Source organism: Crinia signifera, chromosome 2, assembly GCF_055691185.1.
Source record: "Crinia signifera chromosome 2, ASM5569118v1, whole genome shotgun sequence".
Classification (NCBI taxonomy): Eukaryota; Metazoa; Chordata; class Amphibia; order Anura; family Myobatrachidae; genus Crinia; species Crinia signifera.
In genome coordinates, this window is record NC_139218.1 from 322,705,890 (window position 1) to 322,724,510 (window position 18,621).

General features: G+C 44.0%; 1 protein-coding gene and 1 long non-coding RNA gene across 2 annotated transcripts in view; one reads left to right on the forward strand and one right to left on the reverse strand.

Annotated features, from left to right (window-relative positions):
- Window positions 1–3,799: 3,799 nt before the first annotated feature.
- The window catches only part of LOC146057687 (uncharacterized), a 34,930-nt gene continuing 20,108 nt past the window's right edge, over window positions 3,800–18,621 (reverse strand). Inside the window, exons 2-5 of the long non-coding RNA XR_014469764.1 lie at window positions 17,331–17,413; window positions 15,133–15,399; window positions 7,757–7,795; window positions 3,800–6,304 (exon numbers count right to left, since the gene is read on the reverse strand). This is a non-coding gene — a long non-coding RNA (uncharacterized LOC146057687). The remainder of the gene's footprint in view (window positions 6,305–7,756; window positions 7,796–15,132; window positions 15,400–17,330; window positions 17,414–18,621) is intronic.
- Window positions 4,349–18,621, forward strand: part of LOC146057686 (transmembrane protein 198) — a 96,649-nt gene continuing 82,376 nt past the window's right edge. Inside the window, exons 1-2 of the mRNA XM_083169207.1 lie at window positions 4,349–4,604; window positions 5,814–6,037. The gene's annotated coding sequence lies outside the window, so the exon portion shown is untranslated. The remainder of the gene's footprint in view (window positions 4,605–5,813; window positions 6,038–18,621) is intronic.

Sequence of the window (18,621 nt, forward strand, 5' to 3'; positions counted from 1 at the left end):
TTTGATTGTATGCCTTAAGTTAAGGCATACAATCAGATGCGATGCGATGCGATATCGCATCGCATCGCATCGCATGCGACCATCGGATGCGATGACCCGATTTTTCCATAGGAATCAATGTTAAAATGGACTGAGTCCATTTTAACATGGAATTCAATGGGAAAAAGGGGTCCTTTTCATACCCCTACTATCCAAGTGGGCATGGAGTTGGATATAAACCTGTGGCGAGCGCAGCGAGCCACCGAGCCCGAAGCGTGGCGAGCGAAGCGAGCCCCGCGAGGGGACGGTATTCTGTGTCCCCTCGCGGGGCTCGCTACGCTCGCCACGCTTCGGGCTCGGTGGCTCGCTACGCTCGCCACAGGTTTATATCCAACTCCATGCCCACTTGGATAGTAGGGGTATGAAAAGGACCCCTTTTTCCCATTGAATTCCATGTTAAAATGGACTCAGTCCATTTTAACATTGATTCCTATGGAAAAATCGGGTCATCGCATCGCATCGCATCCGATGGTCGCATGCGATGCGATGCGATGTACCCGATTTAGAAATCGGCAGCCCAGATACTACATAAGTACCGAATTTTTTTTTTTTCAAAACATGTTCTGAAAAGTATTCTACTGATACCAAGAGCTACCAGAGAAATAGACATAAAGAAGCCGGAGTTCTGTTCTCTTGTGAATACATATACTGCTGCTGTTATTCCAGTATGGCTATAGCCAGAGCACTGTGTAATTACTCATTGTGCCTTAAAAAGATACAGTATATTTACAACAATAGCCTAATTAAATGCAAATAATAATATTGTATTCATGGAACTTATTGAATAGAATTATCTTGCAATTCACAACCCCCCTGCATAATGAGTGAACTGACGGTGCCCTTGACAATGTAGTTCAGTGTCAGAAGGAAAATCCCCCATAATCCTCTGCATAAAAAGTAAGCTATGTGTAGCTGAAGAATAGAGAGGGGGCGTGACATGGATAATAAATCTGAAACACTTGTATCTTTACCCTCTCTCCATCTCCTTTGGGTCAAGGGCAGCAGAACAGTGGCTGCTTTGTGTGCCCCATCGGAGCTGATGCAGCCAAGCACATGATAAGAGGTAGTCAGACAGTGACAGAACAAGAAAGGCATGTCACATAGGGCAGCTCTGTCACACTGATTCTCTATAACCCCACAAATCACTGATTGTGCTCTCACCACATGCAGAGTTACAAAACTGTAATAGAAATGTACATTTAACAAAAGCATAGGTAATCAGAAATTATTTTGAATGGGGTAGAATAGAGAATCGCTTTGGGGGATCTAAATTTAAAGAGAATTCTATTGTCTAGGCCAGCGATTCCCAAACATTTTTTAATCTAGGCACCCTAGAGCACAGGTTCCCAAATTCGGTCCTCAGGACCCCACACAGTGCATGTTTTGACGGTCTCCTCGAAGTATCACAAGTGAAATAATGAGCTCCACCTGTGGATCTTTTAAAATGTGTCACTAGTAATAAATGCACATGTGCACCTGCCGGGTGACCTGGAAAATTTGAACTGTGTGGGGCCCTGAGGACAGAGTTTGAGAGTCCCTGCCCTAGAGCATCCAAATGTTTTCAAGACACCCCATGGCTAAATTTTTCTTATGAATAAATTCAGACAAAGGTATTAACCTAAGTAAGTTGTGTTTATGTCACAGTTACTGTATGTGGTGAGGGACAGGATTTGCTCCTGTTTGTCCTCATATGTTATGATTAGCAGCCACCTGCACTGATTTTGCCTGTTACATTGCCCATAAATAATATGAATTGATCATGGTCCACCAACCCAAGGCACCCTGCAAGTGTCCTTTGGGAACCACTGGTCTAGGATTATTAATTATTAGCTTTTCCCTGAAATATAATGGTTCTGTTGTGAAAATATTGTGACGTGTACTGAATTTATTTATTAACAGCTATGTAGCTCACACACATTTGAATGCACTTTGCAGTGGATGTTTCGTCAGGGTTACCTACCTGACCCTCTCCTTCAGGTAGAAAATGCTCTGTTCCTGGACTTCCCTGGTAATGTATGATTGCCATGATTCCCTGTGGTGAGCTAGTTAATTGATAAAAAAGGTGTTTCACCACAGGTGATGGCAATCATACATTACCAGGGAAGTCCAGGAACAGAGCATTTTCCCCTCATGGAGGGTCAGGTAGGCAACCCTGTATTTAGTCATTCACATACATCAGTCCCTGCTTACAATTTATATTCCCTGCTTACAATTTATATTCCCTATCACAATATGTACACCTGGGGCAATTTTTTATTAGATTGCCATTAAAATTGCCATTAAAATTCTGTGAGGGGAAACAGGAGTACGCAGGGAGAAAACACAAACTCCAGATCTAGCCTTGGTGAGAATCATGCCCAAGATCTCAGGCTGTGAGTCATGGGCTCCTCTCATTCAGCGCCAGCACTCACCAGATCCCCTCCACTGGCAAGAGCAGGTGGAGAGGTGCTCCATCTGACTGGTCACTCAGCGGTGGGAAGTGAAAACCCTGCCCGTCTCTGCTCCATCAGAAGCAGGCGCGCGATCGGCTTGTGCGCTCCCTTCCAGCGGCTGGCAGAGGCTGGCGATTCTTTGATCAGCCCCCGGCTGAGTGAGAGGGGCTACATCTGTATAATAGCAACTAGTTTTCTAAATACGGACCCCTTGCTTATAATTATTATGTAATATAGTGCCTCAATACTACATAGCAATTTACAGAGAATATTTAATCATTGACATCAGTTCATACTCCATTTGAGCTTACCATCTAACACAGTGGTTCGCAACCGTGGTCCTCAAGTAACACCCAACAGGTCACGTTTTCCAGGTCACCCAGCAGGTGCACAGGTGCACTCATTACTCACCACAACATTTTAAAAGATCCACAGGTGGAGCTAATTTTGCGTTTCTGTGTGGAGACCAGGGGTTAAAGTGGATGGGAACGGGGTGGAACTAAGCTCCACCGCCTGTAATGGTGAGGAACTAGTTCATCACCAATGTTGGCCCTGCAGAGTAATTCAAACAGAAAAGCATTCTAGTTTGAAGGGAGTGCCAGAAACCCTACCACTTCCCCTGGCTCTGCCTAATGGGGGGGGGGGGGGGTATTAAGTGGCAGAGGGAAATGGGTTCCACCACGTCTCCAGAACCACTTTAAGCCGTGGTGGAGACTTGGAAAATGTGCATTGTTGGGGTTATTGAGGACCAGGGTTGGGAACCACTGAGCTAAAAGTTCTAGACAACACATGGCCAGTTAGGTATATTGCCAATAATCCAACATGTTCTCTGACAGACAGAAGAAGCTGGAGCACCTTGTCACCGGCACTAGCCAGCCTCTTCTAATTTAAGAGTTACCCCAGAAGCAGATTGAGATTTAAAGATCATTTTAAATAGTTGTGACTATTCAGCATAACAATGACAGCAGATAATACACATGACCATTGTCTATGTACAGTAAGTATTTGTTCTTCCTTTATCCCTCCATGACCAATCTAATGTGTTACAGACTTGCATGCGTTAAGATGGAAAAAAAAAATTGACTTGATTTCTGTACTTCTGTATTATTATCTGCAGTGAGAGGAAAGCAGGGTTAAGCTTGCTTTGTGCTGTGTATAGCTGAGTATATAGCAGCCTGTTATCAAACACCAAAATGATGAAGCCATAGAGAGCAGGATATGGATTCCCCAGGGAAGGGCTATGCTAAGTTCTTTTACTTCCTGCTCTGTTTTTTATTCCTCTGCAGTTTGTTTTTAGATATTTCTCTTACCTCATCCATCTGATTGTGGAAAAGCACGATGAACACATTCAGATACAAATTAACCCATACAGAATATGAAAAGCATTAAGCCAATACTTTAATACTGTACTGTTTATAGCTTTGAATCTTTGACACATCTATAACACAACAAAATTGATCTAGTTGAAGGGGCGAGTGCATGAGAGGTTAATGACCGGGCCATCTTAACAACATTTTAGGCCCTGGGCAAAGCAATTTAATAATGGCCCTCCTACATTTTGACTGTCTGTAAATACCCTGTTTTGTTTCACTGTCTGCTATTGTAAAGCGCAACGGAATATGCTGCGCTATATAAGAAACTGTTAATAAATAAATAAATAAATGGGGCCACTACCCATTCATTCAAGGGAACAAATAAAAAAAAAATCATAACACGCGCCTCCTGGCATCTCTCCACATGAATGGCTGTCAGCACTGATTGATGAATAGCTCCACCAATCAGCATTCTGACAACTGTTCCTTCACTGGCTGTAGGTTGGGAGACAGAGAATGCTGCCTAGTAGCTCTAATTGTGAGTTGTCTGAAGGTCTGAGAGGGGGGATCCTTATGGTCAGTATCCCGACGTCAGAATCCCGACTGCCGGAGCTCCAATCGGGGTTCGTGTGCAAAGAAGGTTTGCTCGCCCTTGTACCTGGGCAGTGTTATATAGTACTATTCTTTTATTCATCATTTTTGTCTTCTTACATGCTGTACAGGTGCCGCATCTGGAGAAAGTCTTGTTAGTAGTCTCTTCTTTTTTCAATTGGCTCTTTATCAGTACATTGGTGGTGGCTCTCCTATACACTACTTTAAGGTGACTTGATAAGCGTTCCATTAGCCCTTCATCTCAGTGGCAAACGCAGGATTTTCAGAAGGGGGTTTCCAGAGGGGCGGAGCAAAGCACGGAGATGGACACTTAGGTGACCCAGTATATGCCGGGTCAGTTAAAGTATTATAGATAGACCAAATGTATATAAATAATAATAATATTAAAATAATACACACACACGCACATATACATATATAACAGCAGTGTAGACCCCTGGGCATAGCAATGTATTGGGACCCCTACCGATCCTCCAGCGGTAGGGGTGGGGGAAGCTTTGATGTCCCGCTGGTGATAGGGGGTATTATATCAACCACTTAGCATCTAGGGCCTGGATCAGTAATTTCCACTAATTACCCCTTTACTGCACAGATGGTGGGAGAAGGGGGCATTGGGCTGAATGAAAGGGCCCTGACACATAACTTCCAGGGTGGTAGAGGATGTTTAATACGCAGAGGAGGGGTGTATAGTGGAGTGGGCTTATTATTCATAATTTTCTGGTGGGAGGACAGCTTGCTTGACTGCAGATATCTCCAGTTCCCAGATATAGATTTCTTAGATTTTAATGGAATTAAAAACGAGAGAATCCCTCCTACCAAATGGTATTGGGGACTAGGGGATCAGAGATCAGGAGGCAGAGCAATCTGCCAATGAGTATATAAAACTACATACCAGGTGTGTGGAGCTGGAGCAGTAACCAGCTGCTGGAAGGCTGATATCTCTAGTTCTGGGAACTGTAGAGACAAGCTACTAGTATTCATCAAAGGGGGAGAGTCCCAGCTTTTGGAATATACCCTCAGAAAAACTCTAAGTCAGACAGAACCTGAAATATCTGACTGGGAAGAGCAATTAACAGGCTTGGATGGGGACCACTGTTTTGAAGTCAGATATCTCCGGTTCCCAAGGGCCGATTTTTAAAATTCTTGTACCCCTGGAAAGAGGAGACCCTCAGCTTTCAGCCTAGGGCCCTTAGACTCCTGAGTACCCAGAAACCCCCCCTGCGTGCGCTACTGCATCTGTTTGTCATATGCGCCAATGTTTGCGTAAACTTTTTCCAGATAGTGGCTCTGAGTTGAATAATCTTTTAGGCATAAAACATCATTCTTAATTTCTTTAGTTTTTCCATTATTTTTATTTTTGTACTCCAAAAGTGGTTTTCTGTCTAGATTTCCTGTGTTCTTTCTTCTTCTAATTTAGATTCATCATAGTGTTTTTCTACAACATTTTCCATCATTCCATCATGAAGGCAGAAGCCGGGATCCCGGCAGTGACGTCACTGAAGGGACCCGAAGCTGAAAGGTATACAGGCAAGCATACATACGATCTACTGCCCGGAACTATGAAGTAGAAGAATTCTAGAACACTAGTACGGCTGGAGCAGAAGCCGGAAGGGATGACATCTAAGGGACCTGTGTATACCGGTATTAGGCTGCAATTTAGCATCTACATATTTTGGAAATAAATAAATACATTTTCAAATTTAGAAGTTGTTAGTGTATGATATCCTACTGGTATTGAATGGTGAGAAGTCTTTGCGCAGGAATTCTCCTTTCCCTCTGTATAAGTCAGATGCTTGGTTGCATAGGGAGAGGTATCAGTAGTAGAAAGAAAGAAGTAATAATGCCACTGTATAGGTCATTGGTACGACCTCACCTAGAGTACTGTGTTCAGTTCTGGAGGCCATATCTCTAGAAGGATATAAATACATTAGAGAATGTACAAAGAAGGGCAACTAAAATGGTGCATGGCCTACATCACAAAACCTACCAGGAAAGACTAAAAGATCTTAATATGTATAGTTTAGCGCAGAAAAGGGAAAGAGGGGACAGGATAGAAACTTTTAAATATATCAAGGGTTTTAACAAGGTACAGGAGGGAGACAAGGAAGGTATAACTTCTGATATTATTCCCAAAATTAGATCAAAGAAATACATTAACAAATGTGTCAGCATTTTGTAAAGCAGAATAATATAAATATTTTTGGGTACTTGTTTCCTAGCACGGCCACACCGATTTACATCGGGGTGGTCGTGTCGGAAAAATTGGGTCGATCGCATCGCATGCAATTTGGTCGCATGCGATGCGATCGTCGCGACCGACCGATTTTGGACCCGATTTTTTTTTTTTGAATTAAATGTAAATCGGGTCCCTGGGACCCGATTTTACATTGGATTCAATGTAAAATATTCCCAACCCCCCCAAATGTCACGGCGTACACCCCACCCCACGATAGACGCCAACCCGAAGCGTGGCGAGCGCAGCGAGCCACCGAGCCCGAAGCGTGGCGAGCGGACGCGGATACCTTCACAGGTAAACGCGTCCCTTCGCGGACTTCACAGGTGTCCGCGTCGCCACGGACACCTGTGAAGCCCGCGAGGGGACGCGTATAACTGTGAAGGTATCCGCGTCCGCTCGCCACGCTTCGGGCTCGGTGGCTCGCTGCGCTCGCCACACTATTCTATTCTCAACTCCACGCCGACGTGGATAGTAGGGGAATGAAAAGGTCGGAGGACGCGCACCGCCGCCCCTCGCGGGCTCGCTGCGCTCGCCACGCTTCGGGTTGGCGTCTATCGTGGGGTGACGACGGGGACATCTAAAATGTGAAATGGGTCATATTGGCCCATTTCACATTTTTCAAATTTTTTCAGGATTTCAATGTTAAAAAATCTTTTAACATTGAAGCCTATGTAAAAATCGGGGGCATCGCGTCGGGACCTATGTTAATGGTCCTGACCGACGCGATGCCCCCGATATTTTACCTTTCCTGACACGATTTCAATGTTAAAATATTTTTTAACATTGAAGCCTATGGGGAAATCGCGGGCATCGCGTCGGTCGCGTCGGGATCATTGTTAACGGTCCTGACCGACGCGATGCCCCCGATATTTTGTCCTAGCCGGCCAAATGGACCTGATTTCAAAGGAAATCGGGTCCATCGTATGGGTCGTGTACCTTAACTAAAGGTACACGATCCATAAGATATGTGGCCGTGCTAGGAAACAAGTACCTATTTTTGTATGCGATGAGAAGATAATTTCAGCTGGGGCCACCAGAAGCAGAATTGTCAGAACCATTGCTCCGTATAGAACTATTATTTTTCAATGCATGAGATGATTATTTGCAATATGGTTAATCCTGACCTCACATTCCAACAAAACAGGAAGAGACCGTTCAGGATCCTGGAGCGAGTTTGTATAACAGGAAAAACAAATAATTACTTACAGAATATATCACATCACATTTAAAAATCACGTCTGGATGTAATCATTATTTCTCAGTATAGTTGGGCACACACTACCCGATTGGTGCTGCCAATCAGATAAAAGGGGAAATTTAATAGGATGAGAGATTCAGAAAGTGAGAAATTTGGTAAGAAATCTCCAGGTTTTTTTTTTTAAAGCAGCAATTATTTACACCTGTGGTGTCAAACTCATGGCCCTCCAACTGTTGTGGAACTACACATACCAGCATGCCCTGCCACAGTTTTAGCAATCTATTATATAAAATCTGTGACAGGGCATGCTGGGACGTCTAGTTCCACAACAGCTGGATGGCTATGAGTTTGACACCACTGAGTAAAGCCCTGTACACACGCTTAGATTTGCGTTAAGCTGCCCATACACGGTCCGTTGTAGATGGCTCCGTTCTGTACTATGCGATGCGCGCTCCAGCTACACATCGCATTGCATGCACACTGCATGCACAAGGCATGCGATACGATGCGTGCTATTTAAGTCCCAAACGGATCCGTTAAACGGACCGTGTATGGGCAGCTTTAGATTTGATGTTAGATTCGATTTTCTATTAGATCTGGCATTAGATCATCCCATTCGATTTGGCATTAGATCTGTACTTTTGCATTCGATTCGATTTCACAATGTAGGCACAATGTACTCATTCGATTTACTGGATCAAATTCGAGATTTCCTTGGCTGCACAGTAGATTTTTGTATTCGATTTTGAGAAAACGGGAGCGCACATCGAATCGAATGCAGATCGAAAGTGTCCTAAAAACCATTCGATGTGGATTTGATTTTGCTTCTATAAGCAAAATCGAATTGAAAACAGGGAAAAATCTAAGCATGTGTACACAGCTTCACACTGCAAAACCAATTTTATTTTGCAGTGTAAATGATTGCCGCTTTAAAAAAAACTAGAGATTTGTTACCAAATCTCTCCCCTTCTGAATCTCTCATCCTATTACTTTTCACCCAAACGCTCTGATTCTACAGAGGTTATCAGATCGGTTCGCACCCGAACTCAGTGAGCAATTTCTTGCCTCTATATCCTCCCTCAGCCACTGTTCTATGTCTCTATATCCTCCTTCACCCACTGCTCTATGCCTCTATGTCTTCCCTCACGCACTGCCCTATGCCTCTATGTCTTCCCTCACCCATTGCCATTGGCCTCTATATACTCCCTCACCCACTGCTCTGTGCCACAATGTCCTCCCTCCCTCACTGCCCTATGCCTCTATATCCTCCCTCACCCATGCATTGCGATCGATGGCAATGATGGCCATCCCTAGCCTGGGGGGTAGGAGGAGAGGCTTCTGTGCTTTGGCTAGGGGAAAAAGAGGAGGGGCTGCTACTCCTGCCACTCTGGCCATGTGAGTGGGGGGCTGCTACTGCCGCTCTAACAGAGAATGGAGTAGAACCAGCCACTGATTCACGTTGCCTTGTACAGATTTTGGCTCCTGGAGCTTGTGCTCCACTGCAGCCACCCTCCCTACACCCCTGTTTGTGGACACCCCGGCTTGAGGGATGCGGCCCACGTGCAAAAATATCATTTGGACCCCCCACCCCTCCTCCACCCCAAGCCAAGTTCACTATAGGCAACATGGTAGCGGGTGACAGGGAGAGGCATAGTGTGACAGGGTGATAAGGAGAGAATGACAGTGGACCCCATAATCCTCATGGGCCCGGTGCATTGCACCTGCTGCTCCAATGGTAGTTCTGACTATGGATTGCCCCAATAACTGTATAGTGTTTACCCAGCATAACAGCAAGTTCATCAAGTCCCCAATTAGCATCACACTAAGTAATTGTATTTGTAAATCATGTGCCATGAATTATGCAATATTATAAAAAAAGAATATTTGTGAGCCTTACTAATAGAGTCACACTTGAATCCATCTGTTTCAAAGCTCCATGTTTTTACTGTAATAGTGCAGTGCTGACATGCTATACACCACTCGCATGAGATTTTCAGGCAGTCCGGGGGGTACATAGCACTAGCATTTTGGTTTCTGAATGCTGGGAACACTGGCGCCACTTCGAGAAGATACATAAAGCTGCATATTTTGCCATTAAACCCCTAGCCACAAGTAATTATAAACCTTACTGGGGTATAATTTGTAAGGGGTATTTTTATGTATGGGACATAAAATGGTGTCAGCACCATAATATGTAAAAGGAATTACGGTGTATTGTATAACATGTAATAGGCATTTTAGGTGTGTGACATAAAGTGAAATAGGAGTTATGGTATGTGGCATAATGTGTAAAGGGCATTATGGTTTATTTGGCATAATGTGTAATGGGCATGTCAGGATCTGGACTTGCTGTGTTCCCGGCAGTAACTCTGGTTGGCCAGTAGAGGGCGCTATAAACTGTAATGCGAGGGGCTTGATATAATGAGAGTTCATGCAGCAGAGAGACTGATGATCTCACTGGGATACAGTTGGGACAGAGAATTTGGTGAACGCCCAGGACAGAGGCACAAGGTCTAACTTGCCAGTGGTCTTTTCAAAGAGCTTTGGACTATGCTGCAGCTGACGATTAGGTCGCGGCCCTCTGCCTGTGTCCATCTGTGCTTAAGTGAGTGGTACTCAAGTATGTATAGACACTGGAATGCTGGAAGAACTTGAGTGATCTTGAACTATCGATGTTGTAACCGATGGTATTACTGGAGAGTATAGAATACAAGGTAAGTATGTAGGTATCGGACTGGGAAACAATGGTTGACTATCCACATAAGCAAATAGTCGACATGGCATTGGTCGATCCATGCAAAGGTTGACATGAGTTTTGAGGGTTTTTTTCAGATTTTTTTTAACTTAGTCATACTCAGTGGCATAGCGCCAAATTTTGCACACACACACCCCCCCCTGTTGCTAAATGTTGGCACCCCCCCTCTCTCCCCCCTGTCTTACCTGTGTGCGCGTTTGTAACTGGTAGTTGGGACAGCAGATCTACTTTGCACTCCTAACCTCCTCCGGGCTCCGAGTCCTTATGACAAAATGTCCCTCAAAAAATGGCCGCCCCCTTACAGCAGACTGTTTTGAAGGATGCTAGAGGAGGCCGCTGCTGCCCCCTCTATCATCCTAAATACTGTCTGCTGTAAGGGGGTGGCCATTTTTTGAGGGACATTTTGTCATAAGGAGCTAGGAGGAGGCTAGGAGCGATGGGACGCAGACAAAGTAGGTCTCGGCTCCCGGCCCCGAACGCGGCATAGCTCCCGCAGATCCTGGCGCCCACATTACTCAGCGCCTCCCCGCCACCATGGGGTTTGCCGCACGGTGGCTACGCCACTGGTCATATTTTAACATATATGTAGACTCCAATTAGGAATGGTAAAGTGTGCTGAGTGCAGTGGTGAGGCACCTGCATTGAGGCATGGTGAGCAAAGCAAGCCATTTGAGGGTACACAATACACTATTATTGGGTCCACATGCTCAAGTGTCAACATTAACAACAAAATGTGAAAAACTCATGCTGATCTTTTTACGTGTCAACCTTTTCCACATCAATGTCTTATTTTGTTGTCCTTTTGTCAATGTCAACCTAGACATTGTCTGTGGGTTGATTTACAACCCTTTGTTTGCGGTGTGATGACACTCCTCTACACTTTGTAATTTTCCACTACTTAAATGTTTAACTGTTCTATACTAGTGAGAAGATGATTATATGAGTTGTAGAACACATACATAAATTACAGTGCTACATATCCAGGAACATGAAATAAATATGACTTCCTCTCCATTACAGACAGCTGAGACACTCCTGTATCCGAAGGGTAGTTTCTTGAAGACATCTGACAAAGATCAAACAGCTGAGATTGAATTTCCGCATTACAGTATAATATAAAAATGTAAACAATTCACGTGATGATTGCATCAGACATAGTTTGTACTCAGCAGGTGTAGGGTGTGTCCTCTGATGATCAGAAACACATATCAGATTATACAAAGAGCAATTCTGTACTATAGCCAATAGTAATATATACATATAGTAAAACTATAAAGGCTGCCATACGCTAGTACAATATGGCCCTTTTTCGCATGATTGGGCATTCCCATGAAAACGCTGGGAGTTCCCATGGTAATTCACCCGTGAAACGGGTGCGGGGGGCTTGGCAGCTGACGTCAGAGGATGTCAGCTGCCCTCGCGCTTCCCCCACAGGGAGCTCGCAAATGTAAGACACCAGAGAGATGTCTTGCATCTGCGAGCACTGGAGAAATCATTCCATGATTTTGCCCCGCACCCAAGGCTGCGAATGGATGCATATGCTAAACATCCATTCACAGCTATGCGGGGATCATGTTGGGGGGGCAGGAAGCTGTGCGGAGTTACATCCACACGCACGTGTGGACAACAATATGGTCCCAGATCCGGAGATAGGATTTGGCGTAATCTGCAGCCATGACTGGCATCGCATATGATATTGGGCCAGATTCTCTAAGCTTCAAAAGTGATAAAATGGAGAGTGATAGTAGTAGTAGTTTGTTTATTTATAAGGCGCCACAAAGTGTCCACAGCGCCGTACATAGCAAACAAAAAAACAAATTACAAGGCAACGTACAGGGTGTGTTGATAAAATACAGCATAAATAGGGGTATAGCTGGTAGAACTAAAATCAGCATCAGTACGGAAGTAGGTGTCGCAATTGTCGAGGAGACTGAAGATGAAGTAGAGGAAGGGAAGAACAGGGCAGGAGCGCTGGTGAGGTAAAGAGGTAGGGTGAGTACGTGAGGAAGGAGGGCCCTACCCATAAGAGTTAACATACTAAAAGGAGGTGATAAACAGCCAGCCAATCAGCTCCTGTCTTAGTGTTCCCGCTAGGCTGTTTTAACGGGGCTCTGCGCCCTGCCTGATTTTTAAAGGGCAAAATGCACCCTGCCCCTCTAGCAGTGCCCCGCTAAAACAGCCTGCTGCCTGTCCTGCAGGAGTGCACCGGTGAAGCCCAGCGCCGCCATAGATTGCGGTGCACGGCGCTTTCCCGGCAGCTCGGGGACGTAGTCACGGCCGGGCAAGCCCCCTTCGGTGATGCGGCGGCCCGGGGAAACACCCCCTTCGGTGACGCGGCGGCCCGGGCACGCCTCCTTCGGTGACGCGGCAGCCCGGGCACGCCCCATTTGTGATGCGCCGGCCCGGGCACGCCCCCATTCGTGACGCGCCAGCCCGGGCACGCCCCATTTGTGACGCGGCGGCCCGGGCACGCCTCCATATGTGCCGTCGCCGTGCCTGGTCCGCCCCTCCAGCGCCCGTTTGGTTCCTAGAAGGAACACTATTGTCTGACATTTTCAAACACCGTCTGACATGGCAGGTAGGAGCTGATTGATTGGCTGTTTTTCACTCTCCATTTTATCACTTTTGAAGCTTAGAGAATCTGGCCAAGGGTATGCAAAAGAACCACACACAGTTTATTAAGCTCGGTGAAGTGATAAAGTGGTTTTTATCACCGTCCAATTGGCTTCTACCTGTCTTTTTTCAAACCAAGCCTGTAACTTTACAGTTAGGAGCTGATTGGCCAGTGATAAAAACCAGACACTTTGGGGGAAATTTACTAAAGGAAATTTGTAAAAAAATAGTGCTATCAATACGAATTGCCGTATTTTCGGGATAGTAAATGTCAAAAATAAGTGTATTTCTGGATACAAATACACCTATTTTTTTACAAATTTCCTTTAATAAATTTCCCTCTTTATCACTTCACCGAGCTTAATAAATCTGCCCCTATGTACCTTATGTGATCCAGGCTCTGCAGTGAGCAGTTGCTTAAGTATCGCAAGCGAGGCTGCATTCCATACCTCCATGTGTGTTGGGGGCACCAATATTTATCATGCCTCCGGGCAACTGGGATGAACTTACGCCACTGTGCTAAGCCACACAAGTGTGCGGCACAAACACCTGGCTCATCTAAGAGTGGCACTGCACTGGCAGACAGGATGGCAGGCGGTCAGCATTTACCTGTTTGCTAACCTAGTGAACAGATCTGGATCAGGCCCTTAATGTAACGAGGCAGCAGCAGACTTGGAAAGTGAATAATGAGAGTTAGAGTATAATAGAAAAAGTTACACATACCAGGGTTCACACATTTGCCGAGGCGTTCGCATGGGCAGAGGAGTGAAGGGGACGCCCAGCGTTTTATGGGCAGCCCCAAGAAAAAACTAGCCTGGGAATGCAGGCGTGTCTATGCCTGCTCAGAGCCGGTGGCTGGCGTCACATGACTTTTATTTCCAAAAGTGAGAAAAATCATAAATGAAGAACTAACCTAACTGACGATGGAGATGGGAAGACAAATATATTGTGTACCCAAAAGCCTTGGAATATCAGCATTGATAACAGAAGTACTGTACAACTGTAAATTACAATAGAAAAGGGATTATAAAATGTAACAGAAAGAAAAACTAAGGATTGGGGCTACTGGTGCCACCACAAAAACACAAATGACACTGGACGCGTTGGAAGAGCTACTAGGCTGCTAGTTGTTTTTAATATGTAGACAGTTACATACAACTCAATGATAACTTAATAACTGGAATATTGAAAATTCGGCAATGCCAGGTACTTCGTTTAAGGGAAGTCATTTACAATGAGAAACCATGTATTGTAAACACATTACATCTGACCCTATAAATGAGAAATGTAGCTAATTTTCATGAGTTTATTATTATGTATTGGCAGAGTTATAGGGCTATCACTAGAAACATTTCTTCTTATGCCAGGAGAACAATGTGCTCTAAGTCTCCTTCAGCTAAAACAATGATTGCTTGTGCGTGATGCATACATTCATTCTTATATGTTGAATCGGTACTTACTGGTTACATTGTTTCCCACAGACCATCACACAAATTCATTATTGCTCTAGCTTCACATAGCAGCAGTGGGTCGTCTGTCTATTCCACAGGAGAGTTTTCTTTTATAGTAACAAACAAGGTTTTTTGGGGGTTTAACAATAAAAATGTACAAACAATGATACCTTCTAACAGTCATACATACTGTATAGGCCCTTATTATGGTTGACTCCCAAGGCCATCAAATGATTTCTTCAGCGCTCTCAGATCTGAGACACCTCTATGGTATCTCAGACCTTTGGGCGCCCTGTGCGAGGACATCAGCAGATGTCAGCTGCCCACCCCCGAATTGCCAGGCAATTTGCATGGGAACGGCCAGCGTTCTCATGGGAACGCCCATGAAACGCTGTTTAAGTATATTGGTTAGCAATATACTTAAACACCTAGCTAGATATAGATATATAAAATGATATCTATTTTTTTCATGATAATACTCACCAGTGCTATTTTTCCACCGGAATGGCGTTCCGGAACCTCTATTAACCAGCGGCCTGGCGAACTGAGGCTGAGTACAGGGTGTTCTGGAGGACCTGCTATGCTGCCTCCATTGCCCAGATCAGCACCCGCCTCCAAGGCCATGGTGCAACGCGGTGACCTTATGCAGCGCGGTGAGCACTCCCGCCAGCCTCAGAGTTAGTCAATGCAGCGGCACCTGACTGACTGGACTGAACACTGAGCAGGAGCCAGCCACAGTCAGTGTTCCTCCTAGGAGGAAGGAAGAAGAAAGAAGATTGGTGAGGCGAGGGGAAAAAAATTGTAATAAAATACTAAAGGATCACAGATGTTCAGTAGGGACCCTACTGGCCAGTGTTGCTATAACTGCCAAGGAGCAGCGCCAGTTGTAGACCAAGTGGAGCCCAGTGTGAGAATTTCATCTCCCACCTCATACATTTTGACCACACATTACATTTTCCTCTAAGTCTGTGCCTCACATCCCTTTTCACTGAGCTATGCTTCAAATAAATTTTTTGAGCCCACGCGCTATATTCCCCACCAGTTTGTAATTCAATTGTCCCCTCTTCATCAATCCATGCCTCTACTAACCTTCTTGACCCCACATGCCATCTTCCTCTCATTTTGGTTCCTGCACTCACCTGCCTGTCCCCACATACCACTTTCCTTTCCAGTCTGTATATCACATGCCCCCTCTTCACCAGCCTGTGCCCAACCCACAAGTGCAGCTCTCCCAGTGGCTTTAAAATAAATTAATAAATAGCCCAGAAAAAATATATTCTACTGAGGCAGTGATAGAAAATAGGCTATTTGCCGGTCTTCTTAATAATATAGGCCGCTGTGTCTCTTTATTATTTCTATAAAATGCTGACATTTAAAAAGAAAAATCTATATTCACTGTTTGAAGCGCCACCCCCACAAAAGCTCCGCCCACATCTCCGCCTACTCTGCTCCTTCACAAAGAGTTCCTGAACCTATTTTTCTACAAACATAGCACTGGTCACAGTTTTATGCAAATACACTCTCTGTGCTATTGTGAAACTATGGTAATAACGCACACGCCATCATTACTGGCTTCTCACATCTGCCGATTACATTCAAAAGTGGAATCATTGGTAACCCATCAGACCAATGAGTTAGCCTATGCTGTCTCAGACAGGGCAGCTTTCTTAAGATGCCATGGGCTCTCCCACTACAGAGGCAGGGAAATTATAGACATAATCTAATTGGTTGCTATGGGCAACATCACTTATTTTCATTTCTAGAAGCTTTAGTAAACGTACCACTCAGTGTACAGGTATAATGCAAGGATAATTTCTATTTTTTATTTTAAATACAAAACACAGTATTAACATTATTCCCCCTACTCTCTACAAAATGTCTGTCATCAAAAATTATAAACTGATGCTCTTGAGTTTGTATTCTTTTCCATTCTTCAAAGTGGATACCAAGGGCCTGATTCAGATCTGATCACTGGGCTGCGAATGTTCGGAGCACAGTGATCAGGTAAACGCCGCCCCATCACGGTGTCTCCCAGACCCTGTGCATGGCTTGGGAACATATTTGTGGAGAAATGTATTTATGAATAAATAATCTAGTGAATTTTGCCGCTGCCCAGTAAGTCTACACTTACCCAGTGATGAGCAGCCCTCCCTCCCAACATCTGGCCATCGTCTGCGTTTTTTTCAGTGTCTTGGTTGTATTTTGGCTATGTTTTGTAGATGCATGTAACATTATTGAATGTGGGGAAGAAAGGACAGTTCAGAGTTAATATATATGGGTAGTTCAAGGTAACAAGATCAGTGTTTTATTCTACTTTCGGTCCGGGCCACAGCAGGTAGATCACTGCTGCTTCCCCTTCTGGCCATTAAACTGTGTATCTTATAAGACATTCTAAACCCAACAGCAGTTGAATGATGGTGGGGCTAGCGGACATATGGTCATATGGAAACTGTGGGTCAAATAGCGGAACAGTGTCCAAATAGCAGGACTGCCCCCCTTAAATATGCACCGCCTCATGTCTCTTGCAGAATTCTTCTGTGTTCTCTGCATCCAAAGGGTGTGTGGCCTAATGCCAGAGGGCTTGGCTTATGATGGGACATTACGGACATAAATTTGACATGATGACAAATCCACAGATGCTCTTACAGTAGCTATTGAATTCAAGCTTCAGAAAAACTCACCTTTTAGGAGGTTGATAAATTGCTCCAATTTGCAGTTGAGTTTGACAACATGGGAATCAACGTTACTTTGCTGAATAGTTCAGCTAAAGCAAAAAAAAAAATTTTTTTTTACGCACTCCGTTATTATTAAAGTAAATAGCAAACATACAGTGTGACAGGGACATCAAGAAATATTGGGAATAATAAAACAGCATAAAACATACAGTCCCATGTAAGAATATTGACAGAACAAATAAATAAACATCACAGAATTTTATGTCATCTTAATTTGTTGTATTTAATATACTAAAAAAAAACACAACAGAAAACAAACAAAAACAACAGAGTGTAAAAAGAGAAGATAAGAAATACAGCAGGAATTAATCCTGAAACAAGGAAGAGAAGAACAGAGGAAGAGAAGTCTGCCAGTGTCTTTTTAGGTGACAAATGAGGATGTATTAGTATACAAAGCATATTACGAACTTTCTTTAAAGTTTAACCATGGGTACCAAGTAGTGGTAAAGACAGAAGAAGGTCATTTAGAAGAAGATGTAAGGTTCTTCATGAGCATGTAATGGTCATTTTTAGGAACCACCGGGAAATCGGAGGGCGCGTTGGGGATCTCCAGAAACAGGGTATAGTCGCTCTTGCCGCATTCATCAAATGCCGAAGTAATGATTTCTTGAACGAGATAGGTATATCCATGTAATTAAGCAGCCAGAACTCAGGAGTGTCAGGAAGGCAGACACAGGTAATTAACATGATCAGTCTCCTAATCATTGTCCAGTAGTCGGACAAAGCCAACAGATATGCAATGGGGAACCTTGGGAACAGTGACATCGCCAACAAGTGTCAGAAATAGTTGGGAACATCTGATGTATGTGTAGCGGGCACCTGTACCATCTGGAAAGTATTTTATATTGAGTTTCTAGGACCTGTATCGAAGATGAGTTGGCAAATGTATATTGGAATACATTTGGAATACATTGGAATACTTTAGGCCACTGATCATCTGGTATATATATATATATATATATATATATATTTTTTTTTTTTTTTTTTTAACGCAATAATTTTTATTGGAAATGTTGTAGATTATACAGAAAAAAACAAACAATACAGACATAAAAAAGGTATGATAAAGCAAACAGATGCTCAAGCGTATTCATTGTCGGATCATTTTATACATAAAGCTAACAGAGAAAATAGCTATGCATGTTGACTGTGATCATGAACAAACATAAATCGTGCAATGTAAGACATACACTGGGCATAATTGCATATAAGTATATAGAAATGGTGGGCGGCAGTG